This window comes from Cupressus sempervirens, chromosome 7 (assembly GCF_028749045.1).
Source record: "Cupressus sempervirens isolate cs-2001-9-10 chromosome 7, ASM2874904v1, whole genome shotgun sequence".
Taxonomy (NCBI): Eukaryota; Viridiplantae; Streptophyta; class Pinopsida; order Cupressales; family Cupressaceae; genus Cupressus; species Cupressus sempervirens.
The window spans coordinates 49361330-49378414 of NC_143124.1; the positions used below are offsets into that span (position 1 = coordinate 49361330).

At 35.2% G+C, this 17085-nt stretch overlaps 1 pseudogene across 2 annotated transcripts; it reads right to left on the reverse strand.

Moving 5' to 3' along the window:
- Positions 1-519: 519 nt before the first annotated feature.
- LOC149545423 (receptor-like protein kinase THESEUS 1 pseudogene) lies at positions 520-4996 on the reverse strand (annotated as a pseudogene). Of its 2 annotated transcripts, XR_016353584.1 has the most exons (3): positions 4548-4996; positions 3855-4156; positions 520-3648 (listed from the first exon to the last, which is right to left on the reverse strand). The product of XR_016353584.1 is annotated as a receptor-like protein kinase THESEUS 1 pseudogene, transcript variant X2 (transcript). The 2 variants fall into 2 exon arrangements; XR_016353583.1 differs by having other exon boundaries at positions 3855-4928.
- Positions 4997-17085: the final 12089 nt, after the last annotated feature.

Here is a 17085-nt window from a genome sequence, read left to right on the forward strand (position 1 = left end):
CTGTTTGTCACTTGTCACAAATTTCAAAAGTACCTTCTATAAGCAGTTCATGCAAAGTCCGGGTATTCAATAGAAGGATCTTTAACCTTGTTTAGAAACTATTGATCATTTGAAAAACTGTAAGATTATCTCAAATATAATTACAGAACTGCAATTTTTTTTCAGAGAGTGTCCTTATAAGCGCATGTTCAAATTGAGCTTTTTTGATAGGGAGATTACATTGCCCAGTGATGTGTTCAAAAAGATATTACAAGAAATTGGAAAAGCTTCACGAAAAACAGAAGCAAGCCCGTAAAATAATCAATTACAGAAAAAATTCAAAAACAGAATTACAGATTCTTAAGTCATTTTCCTTGTATGATACCAAAACGGCACAGCACATGACACTTAATAACAGCAGATATAAAGCAAAATATATATTTTTATGGTCAAAAAGTGCAAATGTAATGCCCCAATCTTGAACATGAGCCATGTCACAACTTGAACAGAAAACATAATGAGCCCTGTACAGGTCTGAGGTTCACAAAGCATCTAGTTTATTTCGTACTTATAATTTGATTGTTTTAAGATAAAAAGATAGGCTATGTAGATGCAGACCTTTGTAGACACAATACAATGTATATGATCTGGCATTATTGAGGAAAAATCAACTATCATCTCTACCATCTACATAAGTTTTGATTGGCAGTCACTGGCTCAGCCACTGAGAGAGCATATGAATTCCAAACATGAAATGCCACTTAAATATGGAAATCTTTCCAAATTCCCACCAATTTCAAAGTGTGCATTACACGAAGGGAAGTCCAATAACAATTAATTGTGGAAAAATAACAACTTAAAAAGTCAAATAATATAATTTTGAAACATCGGGCAAGCAATAGAAAACACATGATAAATCAACTGGCATGAACAGAGCTCCTTGCAAAGCTTGAGCAGCAAAGAAGCTGAGCCATGAAGCCACTCAAAGAATATAAGGACCAGGCACTGCCATTCCTAGAGAGGCAGTTGGACAGGTACATATGTCGCTTACACAGTAACCTGCAGCCATCAAGATTTGATCTTAAAATTAGATTTCTTCACATCACCTTCCCCGAGGATTCACCAATTGTGAAAATACAGCACTAGTTGTTGCATCTGCTAAATCATCATCACTTCCCCTGTCAATGATGCTATTATCAAAAGGCTCAGGCTGTGTGTATCGCAAAGGAATCTCTGCAATATGATTTGTACTATTCTCATCTGGATCGTTCCTCATTGCTGTCTCCTGAAGTTGATAAGCATATTCCAGATTCCATAGAACATCTCCCATGGCAGGCCTATCGATACCTTGCTCTTCCAAACACTTCTCAGCTGTCTCCCCAAACTTTTTGAGAGAGCCTGGATTGATGGTGCCAGCAAGATGAGAATCAATGATCTGGTCAAGCATGCCCTTTTTCTGATAATGCATTGCCCACTCTGCTATATTAACTTGCTCTCTAGGAAGAACTGGATTTAGCGCTGGTCTTGCACATAGGACCTCCAACAACACCACTCCAAATGAATATACATCAGATTTCTCTGTCAGTTGTTGCCTTCTAAAATACTCGGGATCAAGATACCCAAAACTACCTTTTACTGCAGTACTTACATGTGTCTGATCCAGAGTGGGTCCAGTCTTTGAAAGGCCAAAGTCTGCCACCTTGGAAACCAGATTCTCATCAAGTAAAATATTTGTGGTCTTGACATCACGATGAATGATACCTTGAGCTGCTCCAGTATGAAGGTAGTGAAGTCCCCTTGCAGCTCCTATGCATACTTCAAGCCTCTGTTTCCAGGAAAGTGGGGGGAGATTTGAGCCATACAAATGACTGCGAAGAGGCCCATTGGCCATGTATTCATAGACAAGAATCATCTCACAATGCTCCTCACAGTAACCAATCAGAGATACAAGATGACGATGGCGAAGCTTTGACAGCATCTCAATCTCTGTTTGAAATTCAGTGAGACCTTGTTCAGATCTCGGATTACCTCGCTTGACAGCAACTTTAGTTCCATCTTCTAGCTGCCCTTGATATACTTTGCCAAACCCACCAACACCCAGAAGCAAACTCTCGTCAAATTTATTTGTGGCTTCCTGAATTTCAGCAAATGTAAAGTACCGACCAAGGTTTGATTGTGCAGAGGACACGTAGCTCCCAGTGCCACTCTTATGGGATATCGTTGAAACTTTACTGCCCATACTATGAGAATTTCCTCCATGCAATGGAAGAGGTAACCATGCAGGAGCAGAGTGTTTTGACTTGGACTTTGGACCGCGTAAAAAACAATAATAGCCACCTGCCAAGAGTGCAAGTGCCGCAGCAGCTCCCAGTACTGATCCCACAACAGTGCCAACCTTTTTGCTGCTTTTGGATGTACCAGGAATGAGACCATCAACAGAATAAGGGCCATCAAGGCTTCCAGCATTATTGCTCATCTTCATAATCTCCAAACCATTAAGGATGGCATTGCTTCCTCCATTATCCAAACTACTAGGGCCAATGCTAACAGATAGCTTGCTGGATCCAGTGCCATTGACCACAAAGTCTGTGTAATATGGAGTAGCCAGTGCTGATGTTTTGGAAGAAAGATCCAAATTTATGATGGCTATTTCGGAATTGATATAAACATCGAATACAAACTCATTGAGGGCTTTGCTCACAATATCACAGAAGTGCATCCGAACAAAATAAGAGAAATCTGGATCCACTGAAAAAGCCCAGGTAATATTGAAGTTCCCGTTGGTAACATTTGCATTTCCCAGCTCTTCAACTGTGGCGTATACATAATTCGGGGCAATCTCTGGTGTGACTGTTCCACTTGAAGGGTAGTTGATGCTGCTGGCAAGGACACTAAAATTTTGTGCAGAACTGGAAAGAGACAAGTACTTCTGATCAGGGTCCCATGTTCTACCGAGAGTATCATTCTTAGATGTGACTTTTTTACCTCCGACATTGAGCCTGTATGCTGTCTCTAATGCAATTTCAGGTAAGCCAGTGAAAGAACCCACAGGAGACAAAACCATTGGCACATTAGACGTCAGCAAATTCGGGACTGAAACAACCTCGATGGCATTTATGAATGCAATTGAATTGTTCATGGGAGCGAAAGTGAGTGTCAAGCTATCGGATGTCACGTTGATCAGGTACTCCTTGAATAAATATGTACTGCTACTAGCATCTACCTTCATGCTAAAGTTGTGCAAAAGAACAAACTTATCTGTAGTCACAGCAAATGATGCTGATTTGAGATCATAGGTGGGATGTGGAACGGGATAGAAATACAACCGCACCCAATGCCGCCCCTCCTGCTGAATCTTGAAGGTGTATGCGGATTGCTTGGTAAACACCCTAGCTGTCAAGTAGAGATCCGAGGGAACCGAGCCACTAGCCGTTGTGACCAGGATTGTCTGGCTTGTGGAAAGAAGGGAACTTGATTGAGAATCAGACTGGAAGTCCCTATCATCAACCGTGGTTTTCTGTGAAGATCCGCAATCAATCAAATAATTGTCTACTGGAGTATATGCTGCTCTGATCTGTGAAACTAGCAAACCCAAAAGACATAGCACCAAAATGACCGGGTTGCCCATCCTAGCCCTGAAATTTAGGTACTTTTTTAAAGCTTTTCTTCCTGGATACAATTTTCCAAAATCCAAAACAATTATTTCCAGGATCCAGAGACAAGAACACTTTTAACTGCCTCTAGTTCTTACTAAAAAAAATAGAGCGAATGACACCAACTTGGCAAATCCAGTCCTACAGCATGGCTTAATATGCGATACAAACAAGATCATAAATTGAAAGCAATGCAGGAGGCAAGACAAGCAATCGGCATACCTTATTCTCTCCTCTATCCTCCAAATCCCTTTGATTTCAAGGTCTCGTTCCAGAACTGGGTCCACTCTCTGTCAACCGATAATCATCATCCACAGAAGTGTAGATGGCCAAAAATATTAATAGATTTGTACTTCACTCCCCACTGCTCCCTGACACGATTTGCTTTCTGATTGATTTCCCGAAATAATTCTCATCAATTCTCGAACAACAATCTACAACAGCTCTAACTGCATTATGGCATTTCTCCTGCACCCAAACCCTAATTTTTCAAGGCTCCTTGCACTGGATTTCAGGACTTCAGTCTGAAACCAACAATCACAAAAGAAAAACCCGAACATCATTAGACTCCATTGCCCCTGATTTCGCAAACACAAACGCCATAGCTCTTATTGCCCCTAATTGCCTTCAGCCAAGTTCACTAGACTCTAAAACAATACAAACCCAGATGCCACCAAACCCTCCTGTCCCAAATATCCCTCACTCCGGTTCAATAAAATCGCTAATAATGCAAACCCAAATCCCGAAATGCCCCTCCGTTTCAGTTTACTTTGAACCCAATCAGCAATACCCTAGAACAACAAAGGTCACAAATACCAAATCATCCTGAACCGTATTCAACCCAATACATAAACTCCTAGAAGAATGTAGATAGAGCACCAATGGCAGGATCCTTTAAACCAACAAACAACTCACCTCAATGAAAATAAGAATTGAAGCTCCAGATGAGTGCTGAATGTCATCCACTGAGTAGCCCAACAGCTACTACATGCTGCCCAGCTCCTATCCATTCTATTCTATTCCAGTTAAAGTCCAACCAGGCTGTCGCCCTTGCTGTCACCACTCGGAAAAACGGACCCACATAACAGCACGCTAAGATCCCCCCACCTTCATCATAATCTGATCTTTCTTCTCTTGCTTTATCACCAACTAGATTCCAAATCCCACGGTTACCATATTCACAAGAACAAATTTTCTTCTCTCATCTCAGCAGATCCAGGAGTTAAAATTCGGACTAATCACTTCAAACATAATATGTAAATCACACAGAGACTAAATATATATATGATTGATAAATACCACCTCCTATTTCACAGTTGTATATTTGAATTTTTGGCAAAGTTGCTCTGTCACGCGTTTTCCCACTGCGCCGTGTGGCCTGGCTCTGTCGCCCATTAAATGTCTATTAACTATTCTCTAATTCCGTGCGTTTACCGCGTTCCTGCGCATAGCTTGACCCTTGGATCACGGCGGATCACAGGTGGCTTTCTGGCAGGGGATTTCTTGACTGCCTACTGCCGGTTTCTGACCGTTTGATTTTGATAGTCCTTGAAACCTTAAATCTTTAAAATTTGAGAAATATGAATGTTAGGCCGGACCTTTCCTTCAAGTTGTTAATTGTTTGTTATGACTTTTACAGGTCAGCATTCACATGGATGATCTCATCGCCTTCACATTCTCTAATTATTAGATTAGTTAGACAAATCCCTAAATTATATATTGAAAATTGGAGGAATATATTTTTGTTGTTACAACAATCTCTTTTCCACTAAAGTCAAATGGAGCATGTTTTTTTCCTTGTTGGTGAGAACAGGGTTCCCAAGGCTTGATTTTAGTTTGTTAGTTGTCCAAGTGATGAGAATAGATAGATAATCCTCTTCTCTCACTTCACACGTCTCCTCACCCAAGCAATGGCTGCTTGGGCTTCTCTTCTCTCCCTTTGAAGGAAATCTACCACAAAATTTGTACCATTGTTGGAAACCACTTTGTTGGTAATTCTCATCTTTCAAGTCATGGTGGTGGCCTCACATGAATTGTTCAACATCTTCTATGCCATCTGTTCCTCACTGTCACTATTGATGGTGTGTGAGTTGGTTCAATCAGGGCGCATTTTTTTATTCATATGGGTCATGATGGATGTACTCATTTTAATTCTCAATGCCAAAAATTTAGAGATTTATTTTGTCATAAGCTTATTTACGGTGAGAATATAAGATCTTTGATTTATGTTGTTCTATTTTGAGTTATGATCTTATATCTATTTATATTTGTTTTCATAAATATAAAAATGTTTATTTTAAGTACAATTTAATAAAATATTATATGTCTTCTTATTTAAAAAAATATTTAGAGATTAAATGAGTTTTTTTATTTCTTATTATATATTTTTAATAATGAGGCAAAAGTCTACAATGCAATGTAGGATGTCTTGGGTTTTTTTTAAAATTAAATAATCGATAGTTCAAAAAGATAGGTACAAAATCAAGAGAGGGGAGGCGAACCTCAACCTCCTAGTTCAACTGGTAATCCATGATCAATCAACTAGCACAATATGTAACAATTTCAGCGAGATTACAAAAAAAGAAATTAGATAAGCTAATCCAGAATATCATCACAATCATCAATCCATGTTGTCCATCCTAGCTCTCCTTCCATCCAAACAGCTTTCTTCCGCTCAAGAATATGAGCAAAGAACTCAAGTCTATCAGGAAAAGGGCCTCTAGTATCTCGCATCTCCTTAATCAGCCTTGGGTTTGAATCTACCTTCGCTTAACATATAATAATAATTAATTATAACAAATAATAATAATTAATCTAGGCATTTACCTTATATTTATTAGTATTTATTGTGATACATTAAATCAAACTAATATGTTGCATAGTATAGATGCATGACTGTTAACATTACAATTTTAAGAAATTATTTTTCTAAGATTTGAGTGGTTGAATTTATTTAGCTCTTATACTAATGGTAGGTGGATTGTAAAACAAAAAAATTTAAGAGTTGATTTTTATTAAGGTGAATATGATTAATTAATGTTTAATAATTTTAATGTAAATGATTTGTTTTAATTTTTTTATATTTTAATATTGCATTTTTTATAATATGATATTTATCATTTATTTAAAAATACTAAAAAGATATCTTTCGTATATTATATAATAGTTTAAGAAATACTATTATATATTATTATTATTTTCATATTTTAATATATTTCAAATATAATATTATCAGATGACCTATATGCAATAGAACATATATATTAATAAGTATATTTATAAATAAAATTATAATTATAATTATAATTAATATCATTATAGAAAACTATAATTATCTAATATTTTTATTAATTAAAATATTTTATAAACTATAATAAATTTATTAAATTAAAACTATATTTATTTAAAAGCTAAAGGAAGTACTAAGTCATTATGTGCAACTTGTTATATTTTCTATAATAATCTAATTAACACATACATAAATTGTGAGGAATCAACAAGGCCTTGTCTTATATTTATTTTTGTATTCAAATTAAATTTCTTTAAGTGGAAGTGAAAACTCTATACAATTTTCACATAAATACACACATTTAATTTAGTTAATTTGTTGTCTTGTGTTATCATTGATACTTTTGAGTTAATAGATCATGTTAAAACATAAGTATTTGTACAATATAGAATGTGGTTTGATAATCTCTAAACTTTTTGCTTTTGTGCATTTGAATGTTGTATGAATCACCCATGTCATGTCTTCATCAATATCCTAGTTAAAATAAATAAATATGGCCAACTGATGTATTTTGAAAAAAAAATAAAAAAATTAGTAGCTTGGATTTGTTGATGCCTTTGTATCTTTCATAGCAACCTTAACTACCCACTCTAGTCCTTCAAACTATTGGGTAAGTTGTGTTTGTCACATTGGGGATTCAAGTGTTCCCAAATAATATGTCCTATATTTTGTCAAAAAAATCATCTATAGGCATTTATAGATATTTTTAAGCATCAACTTCTCAACCATTTGATCCATTAGGGTTTTATTTACATGTATACCATTCATTAATTCCTCATCCTTAAAGTTCAAAATGTAAAACTTGGTAAGTGTCATGTTTATTGATCCTTTAGATTGTTAGGGTTTTTCTCTCACATAAAGGTTTCACCCATCTCTCCATCTATTTTTGCCTCTTCATCTTTTATGCAAATGAACTTCTTTGATGGTTGTTTACCTTCCCATGATTGTTTCACATGAATGTCAACCTTCATGAGGAAAAAGGTTAGCTTTTTAACATCAAAAAAATTATTCACGTAGAGATATTTCTCTAGCTTGGACAACCATTCATCACCAACAACTATATTAATCTTGGATTTAAAATTCAAAATATCAAAATTTACTTGCATCTTGAAAGGATTGTGTCTGCTGAATTATTTTTCTTTTATTGTTTGATGCTTGATTGTTTTGAGGAATATGATGAACCAACCCATCATCTACTCTTATTATTATCTAAAACCTTATTCCATCATTATTTTAAAATGATTCCATTATTTTGTCATCTTTTGTTGATTATGTCTCAAAGGGAGATATTTAATGGGCAATGCAAACTTCTAATGTCAACCCTTGTTAACCAAACAATGTGCAATTTGACATACAAGAGAATGTCTTCTTTGATGTCAATGACATGAATTCAATGGAAAATTTGGGAAATAATGCTTATTTTATTGAAACTTGCAGTGTTGTTACAAAGAATGGACAATCGTATAACTTAGTGTAATTTAAATTGTAATCTTTAAAAGTCAAATTTTGATCAAACAAAAATGAAGATTATATAATTGTTCGGGATGCCAGTAGTCTCTACAATCTTATGAATTTAGAATAAGTAGATGGTTCAATCAAAGAAATAAATAAACAATCTAGAAAACCCAACTTGTTGGTGCAAGAGCACCTAGGTCTAGTTTTCATTTTTGGTTTTGATTTGTGGGCTTGTACTAACTCTAGCCAAGTCAAGGATGTAAGTAAGTTAAGAGTTCTTAGGTAGATGTGTTGGTGTGTTTCTAAGTTTTGACTTGTGTCAAGGAACATAGTTCTAGGACCTTGAGAATTGTGAAGATGTGTCTTTAATCCACCTTGTCATCTATGAGGTGATTTCACTCATTTGTGTGGCTAAAAACTCCTTAGCATGTTATGTAGGATTTAGGAAGTGAATAGATGGAAACAATGTCAAGTTGGAAAATAATTGGCAAAAGTTGTCAAACAAGCAACAATAACCTAAAATCTTGCATATTGATGTTCTAAGGGGGAAAAACATGTTTAGACATCATTTGTGGCACAATCTCAACTAGTTAGGAGGCTCCAACATGAAGGAGAGAAAATTTGCTCATAGAAACCAAAAGTTGTCAAGCTTGTTCAACTTTTTGAAATGTTGCTTGACAACTTTTTAGCAAAAAGTTGCTTGACAACTTTTTAGCAAAAAGTTGCAAAGTACAAGAATGAACTTGGTGGTTATGCCAACCACCTGCAACTTCCTTGGAAACATATAAAATCATAATTCAACCACATCCCAAGGGTTGGGAATTGTAATAAGAAAGCTTGAGCAATTAGATGCATATTTTTCTAGTTAAAACTTGGGCAGTTTCTAGATTTTGACTCATCTGTACAGACAAATGGATTGAATTGTACAATCTAGTGGTGGATTCATGTTTCTCATGTTTGTACAATCATTTCCTTTTCAATTTTTTTAGTTTTAAGTTTCCATCTTCTTAGATTTTGAAAATCTTTTTAAATTAGGTAATGCATTGTTCCAGTTTTGGGTTTTTAAGCAATAATGGCTCTCCTATGAATTCCTCTCATTAATTCTTCATGGTTTTAAGGGACATGGTAGTAGATCCTATGTACATAATGTATACTAGATTTGGGCCCCTAAAATTATGGCAATTAATGTTAAAGTGATGCCCTCGGTAAGTATGTTGTACTTGGTTAGGAAAATCATAGATTGGAATGAGAAGTTTGAGGGTTTGAATGTGTTTGAGACTCCAACCCAAGGTATGTAGAATGAGGAGAATTGAGTAAGGTAAACTTCTACAAAGGGAAAAGAATCCATTATGAGTTTTGAAGGAGGAAATACCATACCCTATTTAGACCAGTCAACATTGTTTTAAAACCCTTAAAAATAGGCTTAAAAGTTGTTTTTGGGTGAATGTGCACTTAAGGGGTCTATGACCCACAAAATCTTTAGGATTTTCCAAAAGGGTATTTGAATATCTAGTTTTTTTTCCACCTCCTTTAGATAAATTCAAAAATAAAGTCCAAAAACCCAGTTTGGTGGGCTAATCCTAGCAGCCCTATTTTGAGCAATCTTGACTTAAGAGAAAAGAACATGGTGTTAACTTGCAAGATTGGTGTCCAAAAGTTCAAGGGAGTCCAAGACCATTGATGAAAGTCAACATTCTACATGGATGGAGGTTTTGATCAAGAAACCATAGGAACAAGGTCAACAATGAGATGTGAAGAAGCATTTGTGTAAAGAAAGAACCCTAACCATTGGTGTATCTAGATTGGAGAGTGATTAGAGGATAGGATAAAGGTCCTCTAGGAATTAGGGCATCAAGGAACCCTAATAGGATAGTATTAAGCCCAAGTGAACCCTTGAAAAGTAAAGGATTTGAAAATAGCTAGACCTAATGTTACATCAAAGTGGTATCAGAGCAGGAAGCTTGGGAATTTGTAGGTAGATGTTTCAACCTACAAAATCACTTGGAGATTCCAATATGGTAACCAATGCAAAATTGGACAAAGAGATGGGTGAGCAAAAAGAGAACATGATTCTTGAGGAAGCTTTGGAAGTAATGAAGACCAAGTTGGAAGAAGTTGTTGAGGCAACTAAGAAGATGGAACACGAAGGTGAAACCAATAGTAAGGGTAAAGAGAAGGTTGATGAAGAAGACCTTATTCTTGAACCTAGCCCTTCTATCAATGAAGAATCATTCCTAAAAGCTATCAAATCCCTAGGTGTTAAGGCTCTAGAAGGAGTTCCTTTATTCAATGGGAAGATGGACCCTAGGTTGGTGATGGAATGGGTAGAAAGAATAGAGAATCACTTTGAATGTAAAGGTGTGAGTAAAGCACAAAAAGTCAAAGTAGCCAAGTCAAGGCTAAGGGGATTAGCTCTAACATGGTGGAAGTACCTCCAAGAAGAGAGGGAAAAAGTGGTGAAGAAGCCCATTGCAAATTGGAATGTTATGGTAACCAAAGTGAAAGAGCAATACCTACCAGAAGACTATCAGGTTAAACTTCATAAGAAAAGACAAAGTCTGAAGTAGAAAAACTGTAGTGCCTACCCCTACTTGACTTTTCTGATTCATTTTGACCAAATTCTTTTAAGCCTATTCTATGACTATGTTTTATGATTAATGATGTTGGATTAACAGAATTTGATTGATTGTATTTCATATTTAGTTAATATATGTGTTGAGTTACTTTAGTACTAGTTATTCCAATTATTTCATGATTCTTTCAATGATGATATATATGTTCATGTAGTGACTTTCAATTATTGAATGATGTTAATTAGATGAATGATTTTTATGAGGTTTCTATGGATACTTACCCCATACTTGCATGTGTATGGTGGGCGTGTATGTTTTCTTTATATGTGACATTTTTGATGTGGTTAAGGAAGGGAGTCGTAGTCACTTGCTAGTTGGAATCTACTCTATGCACCACTTCCTGCCATTTCTTGTTTAGTTTAGAATATTGTGTTTGTACATATGTGAATTTTATATAGATTGTAGGTACTGGGTATTGACTTCCCTAAATTGCCAGGATGAGTGTACCCTATTGCAATATTTCAATGGTATAAGTGGGGAGATAACTCTTGAGCCTGAATCCTAAACCCTAGGCCAATTGTCCTAGAAAGTAGGACAAGTATCTAAGTTAGTTTACCCATTTAAATTCGTTGAGTGACATGAATTTGTGATTTTAACCCTCGAGTTTGATATTGCTCTTTATCTTGCAGTTGAGTTGTCGTATTTAATTTTGTGGGTCTATTATGATTTTCAATTATAATTAAATCAAATTAAAAGATAATTTAATGATTTAATTTAATAGAAATTTTATTAAAAAAATTGATATTTAATTATATTACTTTATCAACCTTCCTCTTGGATCATGTCTAAGAACAAATGACCAACCTAGTTTTTGTGGAACGCCAAAGTAATACAATTGCTCGCATTGGCTTGGAAGAACATAGGGCTCATCTCTGACAGGCTCAAATGGCCTTGTATTAATCATTGTAAATCCACTATAATGTTCAATAACAGTCCTATCAAGATCATTTCAATTCAACCATAGCCTATACCATTGGATGACAAATAGAACTATTTTGAATGAATTAAAGTTGCACTCAAGTATATCATCCAAAATGCCATAGTATCAATTTTTGGATTGTCTAGGATGTGTGTTAATTCTAGATGAAATATTGGTGACTGTAAAGATTGCACATATCCCAGAATCACACATTTTCTTCCTTTCGTTTGACTTTTTAATGCAAAATTTGTGGCCATGGTAGTACATAGATTTGTGGTGTTTGACCTGTAATTATTGAAACATGTCAAGATTATTTACATCGATCTGTGAGTTGATATTAAACTTATGACTCATGATTAGTAATTTTTTGCATACCTTTGTATCTCTTAAGCCATATACTAGATCAAGTACCATTGGCGTAACATTGGGATCTCCATTACGATGAACTTCTTTAACCAACGATGCAACATCGTCCCATGTTAATGAGTGACCATTTTCTTGAGACTATTCAATCCACATTGTATCCAATCAAAGATTGTTTGCAATATACAAATGTAGTGCATCCCACTCACAACCAACTATAAAGAAAACAATTAGACCAATAGAAACAACTTATATTGATGATGGATAAGAATTAATAAACTACAAAAAAAACTTATAATTACCTCTCACTCTCCTCAATCTACCTTTCCCCATCAGGCACTTCCCTTCAAATTTGTCATTAGAGTTGTGATCCCAAATGCGATCTACATGGATATTTGCTGCAAACTTTGGAAGATATTCACTAATGTACACCATGGTCTGGTATACCATATACCCCTCTACCATAGAACCCTCAGGAAATGCTCTTTGTCGAACCAAGTCCTTCATAAATTTCAAGTGTCTCTCAACCATACACATTGACCTAGTTTGTACAAGTCAACACAATTCAATCTTCTCAACTTGATGTATGAGGTAGTGTACTTGAGCATTGAAAAGGTTGAAGGTAGACACTTTTGCATTTCACACATAAGATATGAAATTTTTCTCTTCTAATATTTTATATCTTTTTTATCAATTTCTTTAGATGATAACCACCTAAAAGAGATTCAACACGCAAGAACATATAAATGAGATTTCAAATAAAATTATACAGTAGATTTCAGATAAAATTATACAAATCTAAGAAAAACACTTCTGACCTTGTGTATTTTTCAAAATCATATATAACGTGTTTAATATTATTGTCAAACTAGTGTTGGAGGAATAGAGGTAGGACTTACTACAATTATTAAAAAATGATCATTTCAATATATTATTAAATAATACAATAGGTAGTACATTCAATTTTGTAAATATACTATAAATAGAAAACAAGACTTATCTTGACGAAGGTATGCCAATCATGTGTTTTCAACCCTGGCCCAAAATCACATTACCTCAATGATTTAGTCGGTCATATTCCAACTTCCATAGATGAGGTGTCATTCTTTGTGGCCTTGATGATGTCTCTTCTTTCCCATTAAAAATATGTTTTTTGGTGATTTGATATTTATGATTATTGTGGAGAAAGTGTCTAAACTCATTGAATACCTACTTTCCTAAACTTCTTGAATGACAAGATTTCATCTTCGAACCACAAACTGGATATGTAAATTTTCTCTTTGTCTGAAGACCTAAAACATCATGTACAATTATCATGCACAACTTAAGCATACAATAGTAATGTGTAAGCACTATAATAGACCAAAAATATGGGATATTAACAATATAACATACTACAAAAATGAGTTAGCCCAGGGGCATCATGTATTGTCCATACAAGCATTACATGGAATTGAAATTATAGATGTCCTATTGACCTAGAGATGTCATACATAGTGACATCATTCACACATTCATATCTTTAACTTGGTACTTACCTAGGAATTGAATGAACATAAACATTACATAATTATTATGACAATTTTCATGCACTTTTTATAAATTAATTTAGATAACTATTAAATGAAAAAATACCTAGCTCAATCGTTGACAACATTATGTGCTCACTTTATGTGTACATCCAAGGAGGAATGTTATTGTTAATAACAAAAACAGGCCACATTGAGTAAATATATATCATATCTCCAAATGGATTGACACCATTCGTTGCCAATGAAAGCTTTAGATTATGAGGTTCTTCTTTAAAGTGTGACAATGTTTCTTCTATCTCTTTAAATGTGTAAGAATTTGGTACAGCTCTGATACCATGTAAGAATTTTCCTTAGAGAAAAATTCACCCAATACCAAGGAACTCAAGCACAAGCACAATAGTAGACCAAAAAGAGTATAATCAGAATGATGATATAATATTCATTCAATATAGATTGATATGAATTGATGTGAAAGTACACTAGGAGTGTCTATATATTAAGGCCTCTAGAATGCATAGGAATCAACAACATGATAAGTCATACAACCAAGTACATGTCCACCAGGTGTGGATTATCCTCCATTAAGCACAGGAATAAGTGCGATGATGAGAGGATAAGCCTACAAAGGTGTAGCATGCAAAATAATGTTGTAGACACCGTGTGCTAAATTAGGAGTGTGAATAACTGTGTTGTCTACATGACAACTCAGTTAATTATGCAAACTATAGTGTTGTAGACACCATGTGTTGATTTAGAGTAGCTTACTCCAATGTTGTCAACATGACAACTCATAAGAGTACACAAATTCCTAAGTGTCTCACCTAAGAAATAATAAAATAATGCATTAATCTAAGTAAACTTAAGTAAAGTGTAATAAGTAAATACTTATTTGCATGAAACCCCCCCCCCCCCCCCCCCCACCCCCCCTTGCCCTTAAGTGCAACTTAGGGGAATGCACTTAATCTTACGAAAGCTAGGATGAAATGCATGATGGGTCCCGACTACTAGGCCATGTTAGGTACCCATGTACATAAGTAATGCAATCTTCATAAAGTAGAGAAAGAGGGAAAACCTCATGGAAAAAACCCTCCCCTAAACATAGTGTGATGATCAGCAAGAGCTAATCCATGAGCGTTGAATAATGTTCCTCCCCTTTGGAAGAAACAATGCAGAGGTATAGGTGAGATGCTTCCCCTATGTGTAGAAAAAATCTCAATGATGAATGGTGTCTCAGAAACCTACTCAACTGTCCTTGTGTTGATGTTGATAGTCACCCCTTCGAACACGACGAAAAAGAATGAGCGCAGATCTAGCAAGGATGGATGTAGAACACGTCCCAAAGAGCAAACTATCTCCTCAAATGATAGAGAGGCCTCCTACAATTGTTGTACATGAGGATCCCAATCATATAAATTTGTGAAGATTGATCATGTAGAGAATGGACATGAGGGTTACAGTGAGCCCTCGCAACAACTGAAGAAGGGTCTTTTCTATTGTATACCCTATTGTGCTAAAGTACATGAATATATCACTGTGGCACTGGATGAAGTATTTGCCTCAACAAAGAGAAGACGAATATCATCGATAATGCCTCCCACATCTTCAATGTGAGACTCTACAAAAAAACCTACAATATATGGAAGGAAGTCGTCCCATGAAGCTGAAGTAGGAAGACATAGTGTTTCCTACTACACTAAATTAGGAACATCTATGGCCGAAACTAGATCAGTAGTATCAATAGGAGCATTAGGAGGTGTGATCTGATCTGGAGTTGGAGGTACCATAACAAGAGTGACTGGAGATAAAATGTCCTTAGGAAATGGAGGGACTCATGGATCTCCATATGCTTCCCAAAGAGTCATCCAAACATCATGAGGAAAACTAGCCATAAGAAGAGGAGCAAAAGATTCCTTACTCATACTACTATACATAAAGCGAAGAAGAAAAGGAAGATATTTGAATGAAGGTAGTATCTTCGGGTATAGAGAAGAAAACAATTCCTTATGTTCTCTTAGATGAGCAATGATTAAGGCACTCCATTTTTTATAGTTCCTCAATGTCAACTTCAGTTTTAAACTAGACTAACATATGTGACAAGACTCCATGAGATCAATAAATGTAAGCACCCTCCAAAATGAAAAAATAGTCAATCAATCCCACCTAATGTATGATTTGGCACTTAGTGCAATAGCCACATTCCAATTTAGGGCCTATTTCTGAAAGTAGTATTTCTATCCATAGAAGCCTATAATCTGATTACAGATCTAGAAAGTAGACAAAAAATTATGAACTTTCAAAAAAAATAGAACCTAATTATGTTTCCAGATGAGCACATACTAAGCATTGTTAGAGTAAATAATTAATATTTACTCTTTTACTTAAGTTTACTTAGTTTAATGCATTTAGTTATTAGTTGTAGACTAGGAGTTGTTGACAATGCTGGAGTTTGTTCCTATCTAAGTCATACTTATCCTCTCACCTTGATCGAGGATGTCCCACCTTTTGTGGATGTATGCTTAGTTGTCATTCTTATCTCCTAGCACTTTCTAAGCTTGTTCTACAAGCTTCCTAGAGGCCTTTATAAATATGCTCTCCCTTTGCATTTTGTACAACAATTTCATTTTCACATTATTGAAATATAATTTCTCTTTATTGCTTCAAGCTCTTGTTCCTTCCTTCTTTGGTTTCTCTTCAGCAAGTTATTTGCATGCAGGTGATCTTGGTGCACTGTGAAGTTGGCTTTCATCAACTTCTACAAGTATTTGAAGTGGCAAAATGTGGGATTTGCAAGTTGTAGAAAAATTTAGGAATAGAGATATCAAACCACTTACACCAATGTGGAGATCACAAAATTCTACCCCAAAACAAAAAAAAATGATTGCAAAAAGGAGTTCGTATGAGGGAGATATTGATGTTTGAAAATTGTTGCTATAATTATTTTTCCTAAATCACCACTATTGCACCTCTAAAAAATAAATGGCTCAAGATTTTGCCTCATATGTTCAATTTGGATGAAACAAAATCTGATCTGGGGGTTTTTTGACCTTTTGAATGTGATGCAAATATCTGATTTGCACTAGCAAGCTCCAATCTTTGCTTACAAAAATCTCTCCTACTAGCCTAATGGCCAAAAATATCCCAGAAAATAATGCAGATCTAAAAAAAAAAGTAGAGATTCAAATGATAAAAATGTAGATCTAAAAATTAAATGTACAAATCTGAAATAATCATAACAATTTCGTAAATTGGGCCTTTGGGTTGT